Genomic DNA, 10,000 nt, shown 5'->3' on the forward strand with positions numbered 1-10,000 from the left:
AGTGTTACCCCTCATGTTTCATTTGATAAAAACGACACTGTTACCCCTTGTGTTTTTTTTCATGACGACCAAAGAAAAACAAGTGTTACCCCCTATGTTTTTTTCATGACGACCAATGAATACGACAGTGTTACCCCTTACATGTTATTTGACAGAGACAACAGTGTTACCTCTTTTGTTTTTTTCCATGACGACCAATAAAATACGACAGTGTTACCCCTAATATTTATTTGACAAAGACAACCAATAAAATACGAAAATGTTACCCCTTATGTTTTTATTCATGACGACCAATGAAAAAAACGACAGTGTTACCCCTCATGTTTTCATTTGATAAAAACGACAGTGTTACCCCTTTGGTTTTTTTTCATGACGACCAATAAAATACGACAGTGTTACCCCTAATATTTTATTTGACAAAGACAACCAATAAAATACGACAGTGTTTACCCCTTATGTTTTTTTTCATGACGACCAATAAAAAACGACAGTGTTACCCCTCATGTTTCATTTGATAAAAACGACAGTGTTACCCCTTGTGTTTTTTTTCATGACGACCAAAGAAAAACAAGTGTTACCCCCTATGTTTTTTTTCATGACGACCAATAAAAAACAGTGTTACCCCTTATGTTTTTTCTAATGACGACCAATAAAAAAAAACAATAGTGTTACCCCTCATGTTTCATTTGATAAAAACGACAGTGTAACCCCTTGTGTTTTTTTTCATGACGACCAAAGAAAAACAAGTGTTACCCCCTATGTTTTTATCCATGACGACCAATAAAAAAACAACAGTGTTACCCCTTATGTTTTATTTCATGACGACCAATAAAATACGACAGTGTTACCCCTTATATTTTATTTGACATAGACAACAGTGTTACCCCATATGTTTTTTTTCATGACGACCAATAAAAAAACGACAGTGTTACCCCCTATGTTTTTTTTCACGACGACCAATAAAAAACAACAGTGTTACCCCCTATGTTTTTTTTCATGACGACCAATATAATACGACAGTGTTACCCCTTACATGTTATTCGACAAAGACAACAGTGTTACCCCTTTTTTTTTTTCCACGACGACCAATAAAATACGACAGTGTTACCCCTCATATTTTATATGACAAAGACAACCAATAAAATACGACAGTGTTACCCCTTATGTTTTTTTTTCATGACGACCAATAAAAAACAACAGTGTTACCCCTTATGTTTTTTTTCATGACGACCAATAAAAAACAACAGTGTTACCCCTTATGGTTTTTTTCATGACAACCAAAGAAAAACGACAGTGTCACCCCTCATGTTTCATTTGATAAAAACGACAGTGTTACCCCTATGTTTTAATTGATAAATATCAACAGTGTTACCCCTTATTTTATTTCCATGACGACCAATAAAAGACGACAGTGTTACCCCTCATGTTTCATTTGATAAAAACGACAGTGTTACCCCTTGTGTTTTTTTTTATGATGACCAAAGAAAAACAAGTGTTACCCCCTATGTTTTTTTTCATGACGACCAATGGAATACGACAGTGTTACCCCTTACATGTTATTTGACAGAGACAATAGTGTTACCCCTTCTTTTTTTTTTCCATGACGACCAATAAAATACGACAGTGTTACCCCAAATATTTTATTTGACAAAGACAACCAATAAAATACGAAAATGTTACCCCTTATGTTTTTTTTCATGACGACCAATAACAAAAAACAGTGTTACCTCTTATGTTTTTATTCATGACGACCAATAAAAAAACGACAGTGTTACCCCTCATGTTTCATTTGATAAAAACGACAGTGTTACCCCCTATGTTTTAATTGATGAATATCAACAGTGTTACCCCTTATTTTATTTCCATGACGACCAATAAAAGACGACAGTGTTACCCCTCATGTTTCATTTGATAAAAACGACACTGTTACCCCTTGTGTTTTTTTTCATGACGACCAAAGAAAAACAAGTGTTACCCCCTATGTTTTTTTTCATGACGACCAATAGAATACGACAGTGTTACCCCTTACATGTTATTTGACAAAGACAACAGTGTTACCCCTTTTGTTTTTTTCCATGACGACCAATAAAATACGACAGTGTTACCCCTAATATTTTATTTGACAAAGACAACCAATAAAATACGAAAATGTTACCCCTTATGTTTTTATTCATGACGACCAATGAAAAAACGACAGTGTTACCCTTCATGTTTCATTTGATAAAAACGACAGTGTTACCCCTTTTGTTTTTTTTCATGACGACCAATAAAATACGACAGTGTTACCCCCAATATTTTATTTGACAAAGACAACCAATAAAATACGGCAGTGTTACCCCTTATGTTTTTTTTCATGACGACCAATAAAAAACGACAGTGTTACCCCTCATGTTTCATTTGATAAAAACGACAGTGTTACCCCTTGTGTTTTTTTTCATGACGACCAAAGAAAAACAAGTGTTACCCCCTATGTTTTTTTTCATGACGACCAATAAAAAACAACAGTGTTACCCCTTATGTTTTTTTTCATGACGACCAATAAAAAACGACAGTGTTACCCCTCATGTTTCATTTGATAAAAACGACAGTGTTACCCCTTGTGTTTTTTTTTCATGACGACCAAAGAAAAACAAGTGTTACCCCCTATGTTTTTATCCATGACGACCAATAAAAAAACAACAGTGTTACCCCTTATGTTTTATTTCATGACGACCAATAAAATACGACAGTGTTACCCCTTATGTTTTTTTTCATGACGACCAATAAAAAACGACAGTGTTACCCCTTATGTTTTTTTTCACGACGACCAATAAAAAACAACAGTGTTACCCCTTATGTTTTTTTTCACGACGACCAATAAAAAACAACAGTGTTACCCCTTATGTTTTTTTTTCACGACGACCAATAAAAAACAACAGTGTTACCCCTTATGTTCTTTTTCATGACGACCAATAAAAAAAACAGTGTTACCCCTTATGTTTCTTTTCATGACGACCAATAAAAAACAACAGTGTTACCCCTTATGTTTTTTTTTCATGACGACCAAAGAAAAATGACAGTGTCACCCCTCATGTTTCATTAGATAAAAACGACTGTGTTACCCCCTGTGTTTTTTTTCATGACGACCAAAGAAAAACAACAGTGTTACCCCTATGTTTTTTTTTCATGACGACCATTAGAATACGACAGTGTTACCCCTTACATGTTATTTGACAAAGACAACAGTGTTACCCCTTTTGTTTTTTTTCATGACGACCAATAAAATACGACAGTGTTACCCCTTATGTTTTTTTTCATGACGACCAATAAAAAACAACAGTGTTACCCCTTATGTTTTTATCCATGACGACCAATAAAATACGACAGTGTTACCCGAAATATTTTATTTGACAAAGACAACCAATAAAATACGAAAATGTTACCCCTTATGTTTTTTTTCATGTCGACCAATAAAAAACAACAGTGTTACCCCTTATGTTTTATTCATGACGACCAATAAAAAAACGACAGTGTTACCCCTCATGTTTCATTTGATAAAAACGACAGTGTTACCCCCTATGTTTTAATTGATAAATATCAACAGTGTTACCCCTTATTTTATTTCCATGACGACCAATAAAAGACGACAGTGTTACCCCTCATGTTTCATTTGATAAAAACGACAGTGTTACCCCTTGTGGTTTTTTTTCATGACGACCAAAGAAAAACAAGTGTTACCCCCTATGTTTTTTTTCAATGACGACCAATAGAATACGACAGTGTTACCCCTTACATGTTATTTGACAAAGACAACAGTGTTACCCCTTTTTTTTTTTTCCATGACGACCATAAAATACGACAGTGTTACCCCTAATAATTTTATTTGACAAAGACAACCAATAAAATACGAAAATGTTACCCCTTATGTTTTTATTCATTACGACCAATGAAAAAACGACAGTGTTACCCCTCATGTTTCATTTGATAAAAACGACAGTGTTACCCCTTTTGTTTTTTCATGACGACCAATAAAATACGACAGTGTTACCCCCTAATATTTTATTTGACAAAGACAACCAATAAAATACGACAGTGTTACCCCTTATGTTTTTTTTCATGACGACCATTAAAGAACGACAGTGTTACCCCTCATGTTTCAATTTGATAAAAACGACAGTGTTACCCTTGTGTTTTTTTTTCATGACGACCAAAGAAAAACAAGTGTTAGCCCCTATGTTTTTTTTCATGACGACCAATAAAAAACAACAGTGTTATCCCTTATGTTTTTTTTTTCATGACGACCAATAAAAAACGACAGTGTTACCCCTCATGTTTCATTTGATAAAAACGACAGTGTTTACCCCTTGTGTTTTTTTCATGACGACCAAAGAAAAACAAGTGTTACCCCCTATGTTTTTATCCCATGACGACCAATAAAAAAACAACAGTGTTACCCCTTATGTTTTATTTCATGACGACCAATAAAATACGAGTGTTACCCCTTATATTTTATTTGACATAGACAACAGTGTTACCCCTTATGTTTTTTTTCATGACGACCAATAAAAAACAACAGTGTTACCCCTTATGTTTTTTTTCACGACGACCAATAAAAAAACAACAGTGTTACCCCTTATGTTTTTTTTCACGACGACCAATAAAAAACAACAGTGTTACCCCTTATGTTTTTTTTCACGACGACCAATAAAAAACAACAGTGTTACCCCTTATGTTTTTTTTCATGACGACCAATAAAAAAATAACAGTTTTAACCCTTATGTTTCTTTTCATGACGACCATAAAAAACAACAGTGTTACCCCTTTATGTTTTTTTTCATGACGACCAAAGAAAAATGACAGTGTCACCCCTCATGTTTCATTTGATAAAACGAACTGTGTTACCCCCTGTGTTTTTTTTCATGACGACCAAAGAAAAACAACAGTGTTACCCCCTATGGTTTTTTTTCATGACGATCAATAGAATACGACAGTGTTTACCCCTTATGTTTTTATCCATGACGACCAATAAAAAAACAACAGTGTTACCCCTTATGTTTTTTTTTCATGACGACCAAAGAAAAATGACAGTGTCACCCCTCATGTTTCATTTGATAAAAACGAATGTGTTACCCCCTGTGTTTTTTTTTCATGACGACCAAAGAAAAACAACAGTGTTACCCCCTATGGTTTTTTTTCATGACGATCAATAGAATACGACAGTGTTACCCCATATGTTTTTATCCATGACGACCAATAAAAAACAACAGTGTTACCCCTTTTTTTCTTATCCATGACGACCAATAAAATACGACAGTGTTACCCCTTATGTTTTTTTTCATGACGACCAATAAAAAAACAACAGTGTTACCCCTTATGTTTTTTATCCATGACGACCAATAAAAAACAACAGTGTTACCCCTTATGTTTTTTATCCATGACGACCAATAAAAAAAACAACAGTGTTACCCCTTATGTTTTATTGCATGGAAGACCAATAAAATACGACAGTGTTACCCCTTATATTTTATTTGATATAGACAACAGTGTTACCACCTTATGTTTTTTTTCATGACGACCAATGAAAAACGACAGTGTTACCGCCTATGTTTTTTTTCACGACGACCAATAAAAAACAACAGTGTTACCCCTTATGTTTTTTTTCATGACGACCAATAAAAAACAACAGTGTTACCCTTATGTTTTTTTTCATGACGACCAATGAAAAATAGAAGTGTTTACCCTTATGTTTCTTTTCATGAGGACCAATGAAAAACAACAGTGTTACCCCTTATGGTTTTTTTCATGACGACCAAAGAAAAATGACAGTGAGACCCTTCATGTTTCATTTGATAAAAAACGACAGTGTTACCCCTTATGGTTTTTTTCATGACGACCAATAAAAAACAACAGTGTTACCCCTTATGTTTTTATCCATGACGACCAATAAAAAACAACAGTGTTACCCCTTATGTTTTTTTTCATGACGACCAATAAAAAAATAACAGTGTTACCCCTCATGTTTCTTTTCATGACGACCAATAAAAAACAACAGTGTTACCCCTTATGGTTTTTTTCATGACGACCAAAGAAAAATGAACAGTGTCAACCCTCATGTTTCATTTGATAACGACAGTGTTACCCCTTTTGTTTTTTTCATGACGACCAATAAAATACGACAGTGTTACCCCATATGTTTTTTTTCATGACGACCAATAAAAAACAACAGTGTTACCCCTTATGTTTTTATCCATGACGACCAATAAAAAACAACAGTGTTACCCCTTATGTTTTATCCATGACGACCAATAACATACGACAGTGTTACCCCTTATGTTTTTATCCATGACGACCAATAAAAAACAACAGATGTTACCCCTTATGTTTTTATCCATGACGACCAATAAAAAAAACAACAGTGTTACCCCTTATGTTTTATTGCATGAAGACCAATAAAATACGACAGTGTTACCCTTATATTTTATTTGACATAGGACAACAGTGTTACCCCTTATGTTTTTTTTCATGACGACCAATGAAAAACGAGTGTTACCCCTTATGTTTTTTTTCACGACGACCAATAAAAACAACAGTGTTACCCCTTATGTTTTTTTTCATGACGACCAATAAAAAACAACAGTGTGTACCCCTATGTTTTTTTTCATGACGACCAATGAAAAATAGAAGTGTTACCCTCTTATGTTTTTTTTCATGACGACCAATAAAAACAACAGTGTTACCCCTTAGGTTTTTATTAGAGCTGTCAAGCGATTAAAATATTTAATCGTGATTAATCGCATTAAGTGTCATAGTTAACTCTAATTAATCGCGATTAATCACAAATTATTTTTCTAGGCTAAATATCTCTTGATTTTTTTGTCCCATAATTCTTCTCATTTGTAATTCTCTTATCAACATGGTGAAGTGCATCGCTTGCCTTGTGCAAATGATTTTTTATTGATAACAACATTGGCATATACACTGATCAAAACAGGACGATACAAAAAAAGAGCCTATAGTGCAATTAAAACGACTGCTTGAACAAATGGTCATTTGAACATAGCAGTCAGGCTACTGCTTCTTTGTTTTTGAGCCAAAGAAAAAAAAAAAAAAAAAGTTTTTTTTTTTTTTTTTATAAAATAATTACGTTAATCGCGGCGATAAAAAATTTAACGCCGTTAAATTTGGTTTGCGTTAACGTCGTTAATAACGCGTTTAACTGACAGCTTCTAGTTTTTATCCATGACGACCAATAAAAAACAACAGTGTTACCCCTTATGTTTTTTTTCATGACGACCAATAAAAAATAACTGTGTTACCCCTTATGTTTTTATCCATGACGACCAATAAAAAAACAACAGTGTTACCCCTTACGTTTTATTGCATGACGACCAATAAAATACGACAGTGTTAGCCCTTATATTTTATTTGACATAGACAACAGTGTTACCCCTTATGTTTTTTTTCATGACGACCAATAAAAAAAGACAGTGTTACCCCTTATGTTTTTTTTTCATGACGACCAATAAAAAATAACAGTGTTACCCCTTATGTTTTTATCCATGACGACCAATAAAAAAACAACAGTGTTACCCATTATGTTTTATTGCATGACGACCAATAAAATACGACAGTGTTACCCCTTATATTTCATTTGACATAGAAAACAGTGTTACCCCTTATGTTTTTTTTCATGACGACCAATAAAAAACAACAGTGTTACCCCTTATGTTTTTTTTCATGACGACCAATAAAAAACAACAGTGTTACCCCTTATGTTTTTTTTCATGACGACCAAAAAACAACAACAGTGTTACCCCTTATGTTTTTATTCATGACGACCAATAAAAAAACAACAGTGTTACCCCCTATTTTTTTTTCATGACGACCAATAAAAAAACAACAGTTTTACCCCTTATGTTTTTTTTCATGACGACCAATAAAAAACAACAGTGTTACCTCTTATGTTTTTTTTCATGACGACCAATAAAAAACAACAGTGTTACCCCTTATGTTTTTTTTCATGACGACCAATAAAAAACAACAGAGTTACCCCTTATGTTTTTTATTCATGACGACCAATAAAAAAACAACAGTGTTACCCCTTATGTTTTTATTCATGACGACCAATAAAAAACAACAGTGTTACCCCTTATGTTTTTTTTCATGACGACCAATAAAATACGACAGTGTTACCCCTTATATTTTATTTGACAAAGACAACAGTGTTACCCCTTATGTTTTTTTTTCATGACGACCAATAAAAACAACAGTTTTACCCCTTATATTTTTTTACATGACGACCAATAAAAAAACAACAGTGTTTTTTTTCATGACGACCAATAAAAAACAACAGTGTTACCCCTTATGGTTTTTTTCATGACAACCAAAGAAAAACGACAGTGTCACCATTCATGTTTCATTTGATAAAAACAGTGTTACCCCCTATGTTTTGATGGATAAATATTGACAGTGTTACCCCTCATGTTTAATTTGATAAAAACGACAGTTACCCCTCATGTTTTTTCCATGTTGACCAATAAAATACGACAGTGGTACCCCTGTCAACGTTTTTGCGGGAATCCGAACCTGAGCTGTTTAGAGTGTAAACCTCCGCACTTATCCATGCACCATCAAGCCACCGAATAAAGTCATTACAATGGTTATACTTGACTTTATAATTTGCATGAAATAGAAACTAGAGACTTCCAGCAGAGGACATATTCCGGACTTGAACCCCGGTCTCCAGGGGGTTTGCTCACTGCTCTCGCCACTTCCCACTGAGAATTGTAATTTGATTATGTCTGAGGTTATGTATGACAAAGTGCAATAGACATGATAGCATTACGTTTAAAGAAATGTTGTTTTCCACAGAAATTGAGCCAAGGTCTCCAGTGGGTTAGGCAGGGTGCACTCCACTGCACCACTGAGGCGATGACAATACACAATAATCAATCATCAATAAAGAGGATATACATGACATTAAAATGTATGTGTGTATTTCTATTATTTCCCTTATGTTTTTTTCATGACAACCAATAAAAAACGACCGTGTTACCCCTTATGTTTTTTTCATAACGACCAATAAAATACGACAGTGTTACCCCTTATATTTTATTTGACATAGACAACAGTGTTACCCTTATGTTTTTTTTTCATGACGACCAATAAAATACGACAGTGTTACCCCTTATATTTTATTTGACATAGAAAACAGTGTTACCCCTTATGTTTTTTTCATGACGACCAATAAAAAACAACATTGTTACCCCTTATGTTTTTTTCATGACGACCAATAAAAAAACGACAGTGTCACCCCTCATGTTTCATTTGATAAAAACGACAGTGTTACCCCCTATGTTTTAACTGATAAATATCGACTGTGTTACCCCTTATGTTTTTTTCACGACGACCAATAAAAAACAACAGTGTTACCCCTTATGTTTTTTTTCATGACAACCAATAAAAAACAACAGCGTTACCCCTATGTTTTATTTGATAATTATCGACAGTGTTACCCATTATATTTATCTCATGACGGCCGATAAAAAACCACAGTTACCCCTCATGTTTTTTCCATGTTGACCAATAAAAACGACAGTGGTACCCCAGTCGACGGTTTTACGGGGGATCCGAACATGAGCTGTTCAGAGTTTTAACCTCCGTACTTAACAATGCACCATAAAGACACCGAATTAAGTCATCACAATGGTTATACTTGACTTATAATTTGCATGAAATAGAAATTAGAGTCTTCCAGCAGAGGACATCATCCGGACTTGAACCCCGGTCTCCAGGGGGTTAGCTCACAGCTCTCTCCACTTCCCACTGTGATTTTTTATCAATTAGGTCTGTGGTTATATATGACAATAAACATGATAGCATTACGTTTAAAATTAAAGATATTGTGTTTTCCTCAGAAATTGAGCCGCGGTCTCCAGGGGTAAGCCAGAGTGCACTCCACTGCACCACTGAGGGGATGACAATACACAATAATCAATCATCAATAAAGAGGATATACATG

The sequence above is a fragment of the Gadus morhua genome, chromosome 4 (assembly GCF_902167405.1).
Source record: "Gadus morhua chromosome 4, gadMor3.0, whole genome shotgun sequence".
In the NCBI taxonomy this organism is placed as follows: Eukaryota; Metazoa; Chordata; class Actinopteri; order Gadiformes; family Gadidae; genus Gadus; species Gadus morhua.